Raw genomic sequence first — 17890 nt, forward strand, 5'->3', positions numbered from 1 at the left:
TGGCTGATCCCTATAATTTTTCCTGCGTTCTTTGTCCTGTTGAGCCTCTGTTTCTCTGTACAATGGGTCATTTCTTTTTTGTCTTTTACATGGTGTTTCTCTTGCATTTTTAAGATCTCTTATACCTGGCTGATCTCTATAATTTTTCTTGTGTTTTTTGTCCTGTTGAGCCTCTGTTTCTCTGTACAATGGGTCATTTCTTTTCTGTCTTTTACATGGTGTTTCTCTCGCATTTTCATGGTCCTTTATCCCTGGCTGATCTCTATAATTTTTCCTGCGTTTTTTGTTCTGTTGAGCCTCTGTTTCTCTGAACGATGGGTCATTTCTTTTCTGTCTTTTACATGGTGTTTCTCTCGCATTTTCATGGTCTTTTATCCCTGGCTGATCTCTATAATTTTTCCTGCGTTTTTTGTCCTGTTGAGCCTCTGTTTCTCTGAACGATGGGTCATTTCTTTTCTGTCTTTTACATGGTGTTTCTCTCGCATTTTCATGGTCTTTTATCCCTGGCTGATCCCTGTAATTTTTCCTGCGTTCTTTATCCTGTTGAGCCTCTGTTTCTCTGTACAATGGGTTTTTTTCTTTTTAGCTTTTTACATGGTGTTTCTCTAGCATTTTCTAAATACTTCTTACTGGGCTGCTTTCTGTATTTTTTCTACGTTCTTTGTCCTTTTTGGCTTCAGCATACCCTTTCCAGGGATTACTTCTTTCAATTCTTTTTCTTTCCCTATTTTCGATCTGTTCTCTTTTTGCATACAAAGAATCATTTCTTCTCTTCAATATATATCTTTGCTTTTGTTCTTTTCTCTTTCTTTGGTCTTCAAAATACTTGTGAACTTGTACTCCTATTCTGCAATTACAATTGTTTCTTAGCATGTACAACTATTCAAAAATAGTAATCGGTGAACTTTCAAATTTAAAAAATTTATCAGAGGAAATGAAGAAATTTTTTTTATCCAGATTTTATAATTTTATAATTATCCTTGTGTATAATTTTAGACTAAAAATTAGGAAAAATATTTTTTATACAGGTTATTTTTTCATACACAATGAACTTTTTTTTCAATAATTGGAAAGTTTTGCAGAAAATAATTGTAAAGCAGAAAAAAAGGAAATTTGAGTTACTGCCCTTTTCTTAGGATCAATTATAGTTTCAGTGTTAAGTGGAGGTTCCTGATACGCACCCATCATCCAATTGAAATGAAGTTTCTGCACAATCTACAGATGTAGACTCTGCAGTGATGATTTCTTCTGGAACTCTACTATCAGTGCTAATATAAAAAAAATATATATTCATTATGATACACATACTTTTACATGTATTATCTGATTCAGTATAGTGAAGGGAAAAAACAAACCTACTTAATTAGTTTATGTACCTGTTATGATTGACTGGGTTGATGTTGGCAAATGATGACACACTGCAGCATTTGATATCCGGTTTATTATTTCTATAAGTATGAAAAAGACAATATTTATTAATTAATTATATTTTTAAAATAATTATCACTTAAAGTATACAATAAATGCGGTGCTTTAAAAAGGAAATGTTATCAACCTTTTTATCTGTTTTTTCTGTCTCTCTAATTCACGTTTTTTTCGTTCATTTGGTTTCTTCTTAGGTGGCATTATCTAGATCCCACCAGAGTATCTGAAATTATGTTTTATAAAATTTAAAACATTTCAAATACAACCTCATTAAATTAATTGGCACCCACATCAAGTTTGATATTGTGATTATATATATAAAACTCTATAACATCTACTGTTACAGTAACCTTTTATTACTTCCTGACAATACTGTCATTATGAACTTTATAGTTATTTTGAAATAAGTCTGTTTGCTCATGCATTTAATTAAATTACTCTATAGATATAATCATTGACAACAATTTGATAAAGCAAAGCTGTAAAAGTCATAATTGTACTGTAATTACTTGTAAAGAAATACAGCAATATACCGATATAGAGTAATTAACAGACCAGAACCGGCCTTCTCCTGTCCATTCCCAAGAGATTTGGGGGAACTAAGCAAGAGATTCTACAGAACTGATTAATGGTCCCAATGGAATTCTAACAGATTATTTAGATTCTTTCTAAGCTTTTTAAAAGATTACTAAGAAAATCATTGTTAAATAGTTATTTAAAATATATCATCCTATGTAAGTAAAATTGAATAAAATGATCATTAAATAACAAGTACAAAAATATTTATGTTGAATTTAAGAGCATAATCATTCAGGCCTAGTTTTATCTATAAAAGTATGCCATATCAGACCTATAAAATTGTAGGCTTGGTTTTGGGTAGCAATGGCTATTGCTAAACATACGTGGCTATAAAGATTCATGGCCCTCTCATTGTAAAAAAGGGGGGTCATATTTCTTGATACATGTAGTTTGTGGAAATGAAAAAAAGAGAATTGTTTTTTAAACATTGGTCAAATATTAATGTTCAATATTAATTAAATATATAGTACATTTTAATTTCAGAGGTACAAAAATACCCATACATCCCAAAAAACTAATTAAGCCATCAAGTTTATTAATGACTCCATAGAATAAATGATAAAATGTGGACAGGGCAATACTTTTTGCTCTATTTCATGAAATAAACAAAATGGAGAAAATATGTTTCACATTTTAATGATTCAGAAAACAATTACAGCACAACTTTCCAATTTAATCTAGTTTTTTTTCTTCTTATAAAACATGAAAAGATGCAGACAAAGCAGACACATGTCCAGTTAAAGGAAGAATGACCGAATTACATACATGTATAGCACAAGTAAAATACACCAAATACGTCCAAATTAGCTTTATTGTATCTTTTGTCATGTTCTATACACTTTCAGTTGGTTGGCTGACCATAACTTCATCCTCATCGTTAGATGCTGGCTGGCTTGTATCAAGTTCTGATACAATTGACTCAAAATCTTGCAAATCTTGCAGTTCTTTGCTCACAGTAGAAAGCTCTTCCTGGAGTTTCTTTTTTTCTTTTCTTAGGCTGGCCACCATGTCTTGATATCGTTTCATTTCCACTTTTTCCTTTGTAATTTCTTTGTGATAAATTTCAGATTTTTTCTGCAACACAACTAGCTTTCTTCTCACTTTTTCAATAATACTCAGAGCATTCTTCATCTGTCCGATTGTTATGTCATAACAAGCAGCCTTCAACTCAACATCGATCTCCGAAATGATTTCTTGTAAGAAGGACTGAAGGTCTTTAGTAATATTGGACGCCATTTCTTTAGAATCTACAACCCCAAAATTTTGTTATTAATAAAAATCAAAAAGAAAATGATTTCACAATTGAAAATTAAGCAATCAATTTATTTCATGTTATCATTTTAACTAGTTGTTTAATAGTTTTTCTAAATAAAAAAAAAAAAGTGGGGTCAATAATACAATAATTTTTTTTTTAAATTTAATTCATACAAATTTATATATATTACTTTAAATAGTAATAACACCCACTCTTATTCCACATCCAAAAAATTAAAAATGTAACATATAGAAATTCTTCTTTTTTTTTTTTTAAATCTGTTTGAATGCTAACTTTTAAAGACTAATGAATACTGATAATATATTTTTGCTGATTTCAATCACATGATTCTAGTTACAATTTTATTTTTCAATTCTTTTAAGTTTTTAGTCTTTTATAAGGTCTTGAGAGACAAATGTAAAAAAAGTGGCTTATTTGTATATTACCATAATATTTTTCAATCAGTTAATCATTTATTTTAATCTACATGTTGTATATTCCAGAAACAGCACTGATGAATTTTATTAAAAAAAAAAGAAATAAAATAATATTCTCAGTAATAATCAATGTACCAGTAAGTAATTATTAATGTCTCAAACATTTAATCGACTCTAAATCAAATATCTCTTATATGTTATCAGTGTCCCAAACATTTTCACCAATCCTCTCTATTAAATTAAATATTTTTCTATGTTATCAAAAGTGCTTAAAAATGTATAAATAGTAAATCATAATGATTAAGTTAGTTCGCTGAGAGATTAATTAATACCCGGTACATAATAAAAGTATTCTGCCTTACCTGTAAAATTTTAAGTCCTCTTCCTTTATTTCTTCAGAGTTGTTTCTTCGTCAGTTTGATCACAGAATGAATTAGCGTAAATCAGTGTTTATGATTATCAATTCTTTCTTTTATCCTGTTTAATGCTCCTTAATTGGGAAGGGCAACACTTTCATGTATCAAATACAAGCATTTTGATTTTATCTTAATTACACATATCATATCAAGATCTTTAGTAAAGCATTCAGTCCTCAAAATAATTGACATAAATAATGATTTCTGTAAAGTTCCACCTTGTTTCAAAGCAAAGGATTCACTCACATTTATCTTGAACTCCCTTTAATTTGATAACACCAGATATTGCTGTATTTATTTCATTTAAAAAATCTGTCAATGTATTTTTCACTTAATTGATTTCATCTCTAATTCCACAATTCTGCTATTTTACATCAAATTGATAGTAAAAATATAAAATTGCAAAATGATTGAAAATAAAATTGTAAAAACAGAATTTTTATCATGATTTAAATTCATATAGCTCTCGTCTCTCAGAAAACCGAATGCTAGATCTAAAATGACATCTTCTTGCAATTTTACATTTCCTTATGTTGACATATAGCAAATTACAGTATCTACATTTTCTACCACATCATATATATACATGTGTATATATATACATAAACCAATATGTTCTTTTAATAGATTGATAAATAAATGTATCAATGAAAGTTAATACTTACCATGCTCATAATGAATATCTTCAATATTGCTCCTCAGTCTTGAAGATCTTCATTTCACAGACACAAATGGAAATGCTTTAATTATTGGAGGAATTGTATCCTCAAGGAAATATAGAAGTGTAGGTTAAAAAATTCCTTATAAATGTACACCTCGATCTTAGTACCGGTACATATGTACTTAAAAAGTCCTTGTGTGTATGATATTCTTTCTTCTACAGTGCCCAGTTAAGATTTAATATATCTCACTTGTAGAGATCTGTTTGAAAAAAGAGTTTGAAATTGCAAAGGAAACGTCAAATGACAGGTGTAACCGACTGTAATAATTTTGTGGCATTAAGAAAGCCATTAACCAAGCAAAAGGGAATCATAATTTCTCTACCTCCAAGTTTGATAATTTAATTAATCCTGTGAGAATTCAAAGCCTGGCTGAAACCTGATTGATATAATAGTGTCATCAGAGATAATCTTATAAAATAGGTTTGAATTATCTACTTATTTACCATATATAAAATTTACACATGTACTTATATCATATATACTTATACAAGTAAACATTATAATTATATACTTATTTCTAGATAGTTAAAAAAATCCATTGTAAGGTTAATTCAATCTATATTATACATCTAACTTTGGTTTAAACTGAGAAATATTCCAAAAACATCACCAGAAAAAAATAAAACTATACATTTTCATATACCCAATATATGTTTATATATTTTTTGCAGATCAGTTTGGAATACCAATTGATGAATTAATGTGTATGAAACACATTAGGAAAAGTTTCATCCAAACTAAGGCTCAAATAATAGCTCCATTGGGACACATTAATTCTCCTTCTCTTTTCTTTGATATCAGGACTCTTCATTCAGCAATGAGAAATGTAGCTCACAGAGGATATTAGCAATTACAAAGTTTTCAACATTTTGATTGAAATATAAAGTTTGCAAAAGTATACTTACAAATTGTTTTTATTGTTCATCATGACATAAAAAAAATATATACCGTACATGTATTTTAAAAACATGAAGAATCTAAAAAAAAAAATTGCAGATTACTTCCTTCATTTATATTTTTTAAAAATTTGATATCACTAACAATTTTTAAATTGCCTAAACACTCCAAACATCATGATCAATGATTTTGAATTTTATTTATATTATTTAATGCCGTTTATGGCCACTTCGTCAGTTTATTTGATATCAATATTATAAACAGCTTCTAAGTATCATTTTGCAAAATAATTAATTTCTTTTAAAATGAATTAATTATATAGCTAAGTTACTCTTTTATAATGATAGAAACTTTTGGTTTAACCCACAAATCAATATACCCCCCTAAACTTCGTTTGTGGGGGTATAAAAATAGTTAACTTCTTTATTATAATAATGATATTATTTATTTCCTTATAATGATAGAAACTTTTGGTTTACATGAAACAGTTTTAAAATAGCCCTAAAACCAACGCCCATTTTACAGATTATCAATTTTCCCCAAACACATGCTCCATTTAAACCATGGCTCAGATAATGGCCCCCTTGGGACAAATGAATTCAGCCACACTTGTCTTTGATGTTCTTATTAGCTCCAAAGAATTCATCATTGACAAACAAAAATTTTGCACAGTCAGTTGATAGAATACATATAAAAAATAAATTTAGTTAAGACATAAATACAAAAACCTCCATCTGCATGTATTATATGAATATATTTTAGAGTGTTTTAATACTATTAATTAATTAATAAAATCTGTAAGGATTACCTCCCTTACTTTTCAACATCAGTGTACAATATATAGAATAAGGAAAATGAAAACTGTCATAAAATCATTAAATCTTGTCTGATCTTAAAAAAAATTGCAGGTGCACATCTTCAGATGGTAGTCAACATATCTACAAATTTTCAGACTGTTCCATGCAGTAGTAAAAAATTCTATAGGGGGGACAAAGTTGCGTCTACAGACAGACGGACAGACGGACAGACGGACGGACAGACAGACGGACAGGGTGAAACCAATATACCCCCCTAAACTACGTTTGCGGGGGTATAATAATGGGTGCATAAGCCATAGTAAATTAGAGTGATGTGCCTGTCAATACGGTAACATTGATTTTTATAGCTCTTTAACATGTCACGTGACAACATTTTTCATTCCAGTGTATTCATCAATCAAGTGTGAGTAAAGTTATAAAAGTCACGAGTTTACGCGAGGTAAACAACAGTTATTTAATTATAATGGAGAAGACAAATTAAATTGTTGAATATTTTTAATTTGAGAAATTGAGCGCATTGAGGTGCATTTTTTTTTCTTCACATATATACATGTAGGATTTTTCGGATAAAATACAATAACAACTAGAGCAAAGCTCGTTGCAAAGCAACGAGTGGGTCTTCCGTTAATGTCGGAAGTAAAGCCGGAAGTTCATGTAAGAAGCAGAGCTCTAAAACCAACAACTAAAATAAAAAGATGAAAAAATCGAATTATTCCTGGTACGACTTAACAAAATCAGAATGATTTTAAGTACAAATTAACAAAAACCTTTCTGATTTCAAGAACAACTTAGCAAAAAAAAATTCGAATGTGTTCAAGTACGACTTAACAATTATTTTTGGGACGAATTAATTTTACTTGAAACATTACGCTATTTTTTAAACCAAAGACGCGGAATCAAAATTTCCGGAAAAATTGATGAACACAATTTTAAACCCCCCAGTACATTATAGAATTGATAAATCTATCATTAGTAAAAAATTCAAAGTGATATCTTCAAAATTTACGGAGATTTCTTCCGGACAAAATCACTTTTTTAAAATTTAAAAATGGCCGCCAAATTTGAACAGAAGTGACGTAAATGCTGAAACTTTAATATCTTTTAGGCACGGTAACTTTACAAAAGCTCTGAAAATTTCATTGAAATCAGATGAAAACTAATTGAGATATAATGCTGAGAAGGAGTCAGAAAAAATAAAATAAAATAAAACTAGAGCAAAGCTCGTTGCAAAGCAACGAGTGGGTCTCCCGTTAATGTCGGAAGTAAAGCTGGAAGTTCCTGTAAGAAGCAGAGCTCTTAAACCAGTAACAAGAGAAAGTAAAATAAAAAGATGAAAAAATCGAATTATTCCTGGTACGACTTAACAAAATCCGAATGATTTTAAGTACGACTTAACAAAAACCTTCTTGATTTTAAGAACAACTTAACAAAAAAAAAATCCGAATGTGTCTAAGTAAGACTTAACAATTATTTTTGGTACGAGTTAATTTTACTATTAACATTACGCTTTTTTTTAAACCAAGGACGCGGAATCAAAATTTCCGGAAAAATCAATTTTTAAACCCCAGTTTCGATCAAAATTCTGGACTTTTGGCCCCTAAAAACCCCTAATTACGTAACACATGACAAAATCATTACTTTGCTTGGATACATAACTGTAAGATAAACATATTTGCTTCTATAACCGTTCACAAAATATCCCTCAGTAAAGGGCTACAGATAAAAGACTTTAGAGCCCTTTGGTCCCCTAATTTTAGGGGCCAACCCCTTTTTCTTGATATCAAATAAAAAGTCATTTAAATCTCAACACATTTTGTTCAACAACTGTTTGGAAATTCGTTACCGTTCTTGAGATATATGGGAAAGAACGTTTTAGGGGCTGATCCCTTAACTCTTTTTAGGGGCTGTTTAACAAAATTTTGAAAATTGCATATTATTTAGTACATCATTCTAAGTATCTTTTCTTCTATACTGCTTTTCAAAATATTTTTCCTTTCTGAGATATTGGTGATCAAAATTCTGGACTTTTGGCCCCTAAAAACCCCTAATTACGTAACACATGACAAAATCATTACATTGCTTGGATATATAACTGTAAGATAAACATATTTGCTTCTATAACAGTTCACAAAATATCACTCAGTAAAGGGCTACAGATAAAAGACTTTAAAGCCCTCTTTTCCCCTTATTTTAGGGGCCAGCCCCTTTTTCTTGATATCAAATGAAAGGTCTTGTAATTATACCCTTTTATGCATTACATGCCTAAACAAAATATTTTTTAGAAAAGAGACAAACTAAAAAAAAACATGAAAAATTACGACGTTTTTTTAGTCTAAATTTTCGGGACCAGGCGAGCTTTAACGCCTTTTGAGCATGACAAATATGAATGCCAAATGGCACATCTACAATCTATTGTCTACAATCCCTGAAAGTTTGAACTCAATATCTTTTACCGTTTAGGAGGAGGTCCCTGGACAAGCCGACCCCCTGAAAATCGCTAAAACGTCACTATCTTCAGAACGGAAATGACGTTATCAAAATAAAAAAATGTATATTAAGTTTAGATCAATATCTATTAGATCTGAAAGTTTCATGAAAATCGGCCGAGCCGTTTTTGAGATATCGCGGGCACAAAATTTGTAAGAAAAAAAAAGAAAAATAACTAGAGCAAAGCTCGTTGCAAAGCAACGAGTGGGTTTTCCGCTAATGTCGAAAGTAATGCTAGAAGTACCTCTAAGAAGCAGTGTTGTTAATCTAATGACAAAAGTAACTTAAGTACAAAAAAGATTTTAAAAATCGAATGATTCTTGGTATGACTTAACAAAATCCGAACGGTTTTAAGTACAAATTAACAAAAAAACATAACCATTTCAAGACCGAGTTAACAAAAAAATCCGAATATGTTAAAGGAAGTGAACATGAAAAAAATAATTGTTGCTTAATAAATTATAAAAGCCTTTTGAAACTTAAAAAAAGAGGTCTGTTACCTATTTGTTTATTTCTATCAAGAGATTTTATCAATTTAACACTCTCAGTGAAAGGTTTATGGAGGTAATCCATTATTCCCCAGCATGCATCTGTTCTCTGACGTAGATAAGCCACATTGCTGCTGGTGACTGGGTCAATGTTGGAACTAGGCCAGTGTTTATGTACAGAGTTGATAAAAGTTGAGGAGAAAAATTATGCCTTGATGTGAAGAAAAATTTTGTGTACTGTCATGAGAAGACAAGGATTTAGTACATTTCTATCAATGAACCTCAGATAACTATTTATGATTTGTACAAAAAATGAATATAGATAAATTAATTTGTGAAATATAAGACCATCACATTCCAGATGTTTGTACGGAGATGCATGTGGCAGTCAGTGTTTACATAAATAAAATGCTGTTTTTAGATTTCAATTTAAATTAATATAAAATTATAATTCCATTTTCCATGTGGGGTTTCTTACCGTTACTTTTTATTTAAATGCCCTGGAAATTCTTCTGATTTGTTTTTTTTTATACATAAGATCTTGATGATGTGTACGCCGGTTCTGTTTATGCTGTCAGAAGAATAACAGGACTAAGACACTTTTTAAAAGTCAGGATGCTGTGCAATGCACCTTGTGTGCTCATTTATGTAGCACACATAATGTTCAAACTCATAAACAAGAAATCCCGAGTGCAAGAAAAAATAGGTCACAATAACACTGATCCACGGACATTCCATTCTAGTTACATGTCACATTAACTGCTGGTGGGAATGCATCGTTCTGAGATCCAAAATCTTCCTCCATAAACACTGTTTAAAATGACAACTCTTTACATTCCTTTCAAGTTTCCATTCACATTTTGATGATGGCATTTCATCCCTGTCACTACACGTGTGTAAAAATGCAATGTGTCTCACTGACGGCAGCATCAGTGCTGCCCTCTCTTAGATGCTTAGAGATAACCCAGCAGGGAGGTAATGATTTTAACAATATGGCAGCGCTCATGGATTGCAAGAATTAGTTATTCTAAGTGGTATATCTTTTTATTGAGGAAAGCTCTGTCTAAACGGTTTTCAGATATCATTATACACATCAAACAGACAGATTTGAGCCCTTGATAATTTTTTCATGTTCACTTCCTTTAAGTACGACTTAACAAATTTGACTTCATTTTAGGTAAAAGTTAACTTTACCTGGAACTAACATCTAATTTCTTAACCCAGAATGCAAAATTAAAATTTCCGTAAAAAATCAATTTTGTTTAAAACATAAATCTGAGCAACATTTCCTCTACACTGCTTTTCAAAGGGTTGACCTTTCGTACTATGTGCTTGTTGCATCATCAATTGTCAGAAATTTATCGATGTATAGTTTACTTAATTTTATTATTCCTCTGTGAATATTTTTATTTAAAATTACTATGAACCAGACAACATTGAAATGGTGAACATTTCAAAGGGCCCCGCTGATGTTATTTTAGAGATTTTGGTTTGACCTTGACCTATAACTTGAAATTTTTCCAGCTGGCATAGAACTTCTAATTCAATTTCATTGCCCCTAACATATAGGCATTTTTGTTCAATCTGACCAAGATTAAGCATATCCGGGAAATAATCTACTGTCTAAAACTAATTTTATTAAGATCTGCTATGACCTTCACATTGCTTGGTTCAAGGTCACTGCACGCCATTAACCAATAATCTCTGTTTAGGCAAAATATTAGCCAATTAGGGGCTAAAAGGAAAGTATATATATATGCTCTTAAAATATGGATTTTTGTGTGATCTGATATGACCTTGACACTTGATCTACAAATATCATTCGAGGTCATTGCATATCCTTTGATCAAAGGCATCATGTGGGTGAAGTATGAGCCTGATTGGAGCAAAGGGAGAGAAGATATACTCCAGACAAGGATTTTTTTAATATGATTCTGCTATGACCTTCACAGTTTACCTTGAAAATAGGTTCAAGGTCACTACACACCCTTTACTCAAAAGCTCTGCTTATGTGAAGTCTGAGCCAAATATGGGTTAGTAGAAATTATATATGCTCTGAAAAAAGGATTTTTGCATGATCCGATATGATATTTCACCCTTTACCTAGAAATTTAATGCAAGGTCACTGCACATCGATTAACGATAGAGACAGTCTGTGAGGATTAGCCAGATTGGACCAAAGGGAGAGAAGATATGCCCCAGACAAGGATTTTATGTATGTAATTCTACTATGACCTTAACCTTATACCTAACAACATGGTTCAAGGTCACTGCACATCCTTAACCCAAAGGAACCCTGTGGATGAGGTATGAGCCAGATTGGGCCAAGGGGAGAGAAGCTATGCTCCGGTCAAGCGATCTCGGATGGACAGACAGACAAACTGATCACTAGAAGGCGCCCACACAAACTTGCTTTCTATCTAATTTGAAATAGTACCCATGCTATCTGCCCATGGTGAATAGTCATCAAAACCATTCATCAGCAAAATTTGATTTCCCTCCTTTTTAAACTCGGAACACCTCTGACCTAATCAGATCACCGCATTAAATACAAAGTTTGATAACTCTAATTTGTTTATCATCAAGAAATTCTGCATCGCTGACAAATAAAGTTTTCTTCGGTATAATAATATACCAATTAACTGACTATCTGGACAATAGCAAGTTTATTGTCCCACCCCACAGCAACTATTTCCCTTGGCTTTGCCTCATGAAATAGTTGCTGTCTTGGGGTACAATAAACTTGTTATTGTCCTCATACCCAGTAGATACTAAATAGGCATATAATATCCCATCCACCTCCATTTCATGTTATATAACCTCCCGTTTGTAACTGTTTCTCATGTACTTAAAATTAGGGGCCTTAATATTGCTTAGGCCTAAAAAAAAAAAGTTGTGTGTTTCGGGTAACCCGACCTAACCTACAAAAATGGCCCGATCCTACCATTTTTAGATGCCTGATTTTATCCGACTGTGAATTTTATCTTATTTCCAATAAAAAAATATGTTTTTAAATATGAAACAAACAAACATTCTTAGGATTCAGGCAAAAAAAATAGATAAAATTTAAAAAAAATCCCCACCTACCTAACCTAATTTTTTCATCAGTGTTACCCTAAACACACTATTTTTTTTTTAGGCCTTACCAATTCCAACAAAAGACATCCCATTAACTATTGATAAACATTAAAATTCATTTCATGAATCTACGCAACACTGTTAAATCTTCAAGTACAGTCACTATCAATTTTACAAAAATATTGACGGTTCTTTATCCGAAACTATTCCTTGTACCTTTAACTGCAATTAGTACACTAACATTTTATGAAAAGACGGTTTGTCTTAGAATAAGAAAGCTAATGCAATTCTGAGAAAAAGAATACCACATATTGCAAATTCCATTGAGGTTTAATAAAAATATGGCCATTTAAGTGAACCCCCCCATTTCCAATTTCCATTAGTAAACAAAGATTTACAGGGTTCTCCATAGTAAAACATCTTTACCTGACCTTTTAGAGGTCAATTGTTGTTCAACCACCTTTGAAAAGAAACCTTATTCAATACAACATGCATCTACACTATATAATCATGATAAAAGCTTCACATCACTTAGAAATATCCTTACATGTATACCCCCCCCCCATCTTTTGATTTTCATAGAAAGTCATGGTTAAAAATGTTTTACCTAATTTTATGAAACTTATGGCAATTTCCTTGAGTCATTTCTCACACATATTTGAAAACAATCATCAATGATTCTAAAATTTGATCCTAATTATTTGTTTATTTTATGATTTACACCATTTTAATTAACAAATAGACAGCTGTCCTGCTTGTGATTTCTTGTTTTTATGAAAAAAAGTAAGCTAACAATCATATTTAGTGAATATCTAATCTATTTTTATTTCTAGTCTCCTTCTAACCATGCTAAAACAGTAAGATACAACCTACAAGTTAGACATCTGCCTTAAATTAAAATAAAATTCAAACACCCAGGTAGCTGGAGACAGAGTTGGTGTTCAAAATTTGATGTTTTTCTCCTTTTTTATGCATATATACCTTAAAAAGGTAGAAATATGTTGTTTCTTGTTCATTTCAAAAGTAATTATCATAGCAGATGTTATTTCAAAGTCAAATGTACATTTACATATCCTACATGTAATCTTAATGCAGACAGTTGGATGGGGGGGGGGGGGGTTCAATTATGTAAACACATCTAAATACCTTTATAAAATAAAAAATAAAGGAAACATAATTGCATACTTTTATTGAAAAACAAATTTTCACAACAATTATGAATTTCTTTAGATAGCCTTAATTTTGTTTTTCATAATTTCTTATCAAACACAAACCACAACATGGGATGATGCTTTCATAAAGTTCCATTATTGTTCATGCATTATCTGATTTAATTTGAATTACCAGGAAAAAGTCTGTAGAACACAAGGAATATGCATGTGGATAGAGGTGACAGGTTAATCTCAAGAGCTGACCCACAAGAATCAACAGGTAAAAGCAATGTGGTGCCATGTCGGAACATTTAGAGTCCGTTTTGAGCTGAAATAAAAAAAAAATAATTGGCTGTGTTTACATACATGTACTAGTAATAGCTGTGTTTACATTAACATATGCATATTATTTCTGGAAAAAATACACTGACCATGCAGTGTAATAAGTATTACATATCCCAATACATGACATAACATTTAGGCAGTACAAGATCAAAAATTTGCATATCAAGTCATAATATCACATTAAAAAAATTTCTTAGGTATAGACACTTATTAGATTGAGAGAGAGTTTGAGAGAGAGAGAGAGAGCTAGAGTTTATTTCTTGTAGTGCAACAGTCAAAAATTTCAATTCGAAAATTACAAAGGAATATTACCCATCTGAATAGCGTCAAAGTACATGTATTTCCTTCTGGTATACCATGTTTTATCAATTCTACCGGTTTTTTATTTTGCAAATAAATTTGGCAAGGGTTTTGGTTTCTTTTCTTTTAAATTACATGTTTTAAAAACAATACTATGTGTAATAAGCATAAAACATGTATGAGTAAACTTAATGAAGAATTTTTAATAGATTATTTTTCACAGAATGTGTTACATTACATGTATGTCAATCTTTATAAAAGTAGCGTATATTTCGTGCGTCATAAATTGGAAGTTTTAGTAAATATCATTTACTTGCATGGTAGCTATATATGTCTAACCCAAATTTTCTTCATAAAGCTACAGCTGTATGTACCTAATAATATAAGTTTTGTCACAAGTATACATTTTTTAAAAATACCCAAATTCCAACAGTTGAAAGTAACTCAATGAATTTTTCATTCTCTGATAAGTTCATTGTGTTTTGTGCGTGCATATATTATAAGTCTGCTGCAACAGCAGCCAATCAGCGGTAAGCTGAATCCACTAATAAGAAAGTTTGTGGTTTAGGAGCGGGTAAAATTGTTTATGCATAATGTAGCTGACACTGACTTGAATGCGATGCTGTCAAGAACACCACACCAAATAATATCAAGAGACATAAATATTCACTTAAATGTATTGTGTTGTAAAGTAAAGGTTTTAATACAATTATTGCATCTTGCAAAACATGTGATGACTCTTATAATCATCTGTAATATATCTGATATATATGTACAAGATCGGAAAAATAATGACAGAACAGACTGGGATTCGAACCTTGGCCTCTGAATCTCTAGTCAAGTGCTCTATCAACTGAGCTACATATATCTGGCACCGGTATTCAAACCAGTCTGACAGTCACATCTCCCCCCCCCCCCTTAAATGATCTTCACCCTCAAAGATCACCCCTGGCTCTTCCCCTGGCAGGAGTTAACTTGTCAGTTCCAGGGGTTGGTTACAACACCAATATTGTATAGGGATGGAACGATCCACCGATGCACTGGTGCATCACGGTATTTATTTTGACGATATTTGGATCGTTACATTTACCATTAATACATTACGATACCTATGCGGACTTTTTTTTATTTTCCAAAAATATCTGAGCTTCATATATTGGCTATTTTTAGTCTGCGCGCCTAATATGAAAGTACAAAGATGGCGGAAAACCTCGTTAAGTTGTCAAACCTGTTAGGAAGCTAAATCTGGAGTGTGGACAACTTTTGGATTACTTGTTAATGAAAAAGTAGTGTATATGAGACTTAAGTAATTTGTAAATTGTGCAACGCTCATTTTAAATATATCAAAATAACTAATACATCAACAGATTGAATAAATTTTTAACCCTTATTCATGTTTTCATTTAGTTGCAATGTATCGTGATATGTATCGTATCGCATCTCATGTATCGTGATATGTACCGAATCGGCTAAGTACAGAATCGTCCAAGCCTTTGTTTTTGTCTGTAATTAATCAATATTGGCGTGTGATCAGTTATCATTGAGTACCATTTTTCATCAGTGCATTGTTACGTCATTTTATCAACACATAAAATTATATATGAAAATATGATGTAACATTGCACCAGCGAGAAATGGTCCTCGACAAGAACTGCTGGCATGCCAGTACTGCCAGTAGTCAGATTAAAAAAAGAGAATATAAATGAAAAATTACATTTAAAACATTAACAAGGTCAATTCAAGTACTGTAACACATCAAAACTGCTAAACAAGAAAAATTATGTGAACTGGTAGAGTGGTACGCATAGTTCTAACTTGTAACCTACATGTACAAGTACATGTACCGGGTACCCGTTGGTCTGCTAAACCTCTCTAATGATACACTGATCGACATCATAAAAATATTAAAGACTTTTTAGTCAGGGATGGGGTAATTGAAAAAAGTATTTGTAATTGAGTGTAATTAATTACATTTTTCAAAGTAATTGAAAGTAATTTGTAATTGAGTCTGTCTTCAATTACAAGTAATTGAATGTATTTAAATACATTCCAAAAATATTGTGTATTTTCAATTACTTTTCAATTACATCTCAATTACTTTTTTTCCAAGTTTAAAATATAAAAAAGGTGTCTTATAATGATAAATAGATTTTATACATGTTTGGCATGGACTTTTGTTTATGCAAAAATTAAATGTCCCATAATGTTTCATATGTTTATACAGCATAACACACTGCCCCGGGCAATAGGTAAAGATCTAATTTTGTGGAGGTGTGAACTCCTCTAATACCCAAGACCCCCCCTTGATTTTAGACTTAAGGGAGTCAAAATATCTCATTCTTGTGAATTATAGCAATTATTATTTATATACTGATATGCTGTACTGCCGAAAGTTGTACTTTCTGAATAAACATAGTTTTAATATGTGAATAAAAATTAATTCACTATAGAGAAAATATTATTCAGAACCAAAAATGAACGCAATGGTACTTAATGAATTTGATGTTCAAGAAATTTTTTCTAGAAATTTTAAGAAATCTGAACTGATCTATAAAACTTTTACAAACATAACCGTACATAAAGCTCTTTATATCTTAATGCTGTTAATATATGTATATGTTCTCAAGATTTAAAAAAATAAAACTAAAGTATTTAAAATGTAATTAATTACATTTATCAAAGTAATTGAGAGTAATTAATTACATTTTAAAAAATCAATGTAATTGTAATTGCAAGTAATTGATAAAATTGTCAATGTATTTGAAAGTAAATAATTACTTTTCAAAGTAATTGACCCCAACTCTGTTTTTAGTCATGTTTTAACTCTGAAGTCTGAAATATACAATTTTATTTACTTGATGTTACAGGTATGTCTACAGGGTATTCATGTCTACATTTGGGGTCTTCCGCACAAGAATATGATCATATGTTTCTATAATTAGACCCTGCTTTCAATTTTGAGTTGAAAATTCACATTCTGATTTTTTTTTAAATAGATAAATTCGGTCATCCTTTCCAGTCACCCATGAACCTCGAGCAAGTCTAAACATCCAGTAAACAATGTAAAAATTACACGTTAGTAAACAAACACCCACACCATAACAAAAACATCTAACTCTGTAATTCTTATAAAATTCTTAACCCAGCAGATGTTAAATCATCAAGATATATTTGTAAATTCATACGTGATGCACATAACATAAGAAAATATATGTACAGTACCAACTACATGTATATTTGTATACTGTATGTATGACTTTCGCCACATGTGGATTTTCTCAATAAATTGAATTGTAATTTACACAAAATTCTGGTAAAAAGGAGAAAAAAACAAGTGAAAGGTAAAACATTTGGGATTCAATTCTGTTAAAAGGATTTATATTGTCTGGACTAGAAAAATAACATACATCAGTGACAGTGTGCACGTACTTACATGTACATCTATAGACTAAATGTTAACCAGTTAAAATGTTGACATTTTAACCACTATAG

Source organism: Crassostrea angulata, chromosome 2 (assembly GCF_025612915.1).
Source record: "Crassostrea angulata isolate pt1a10 chromosome 2, ASM2561291v2, whole genome shotgun sequence".
NCBI classification, from domain to species: Eukaryota; Metazoa; Mollusca; class Bivalvia; order Ostreida; family Ostreidae; genus Magallana; species Magallana angulata.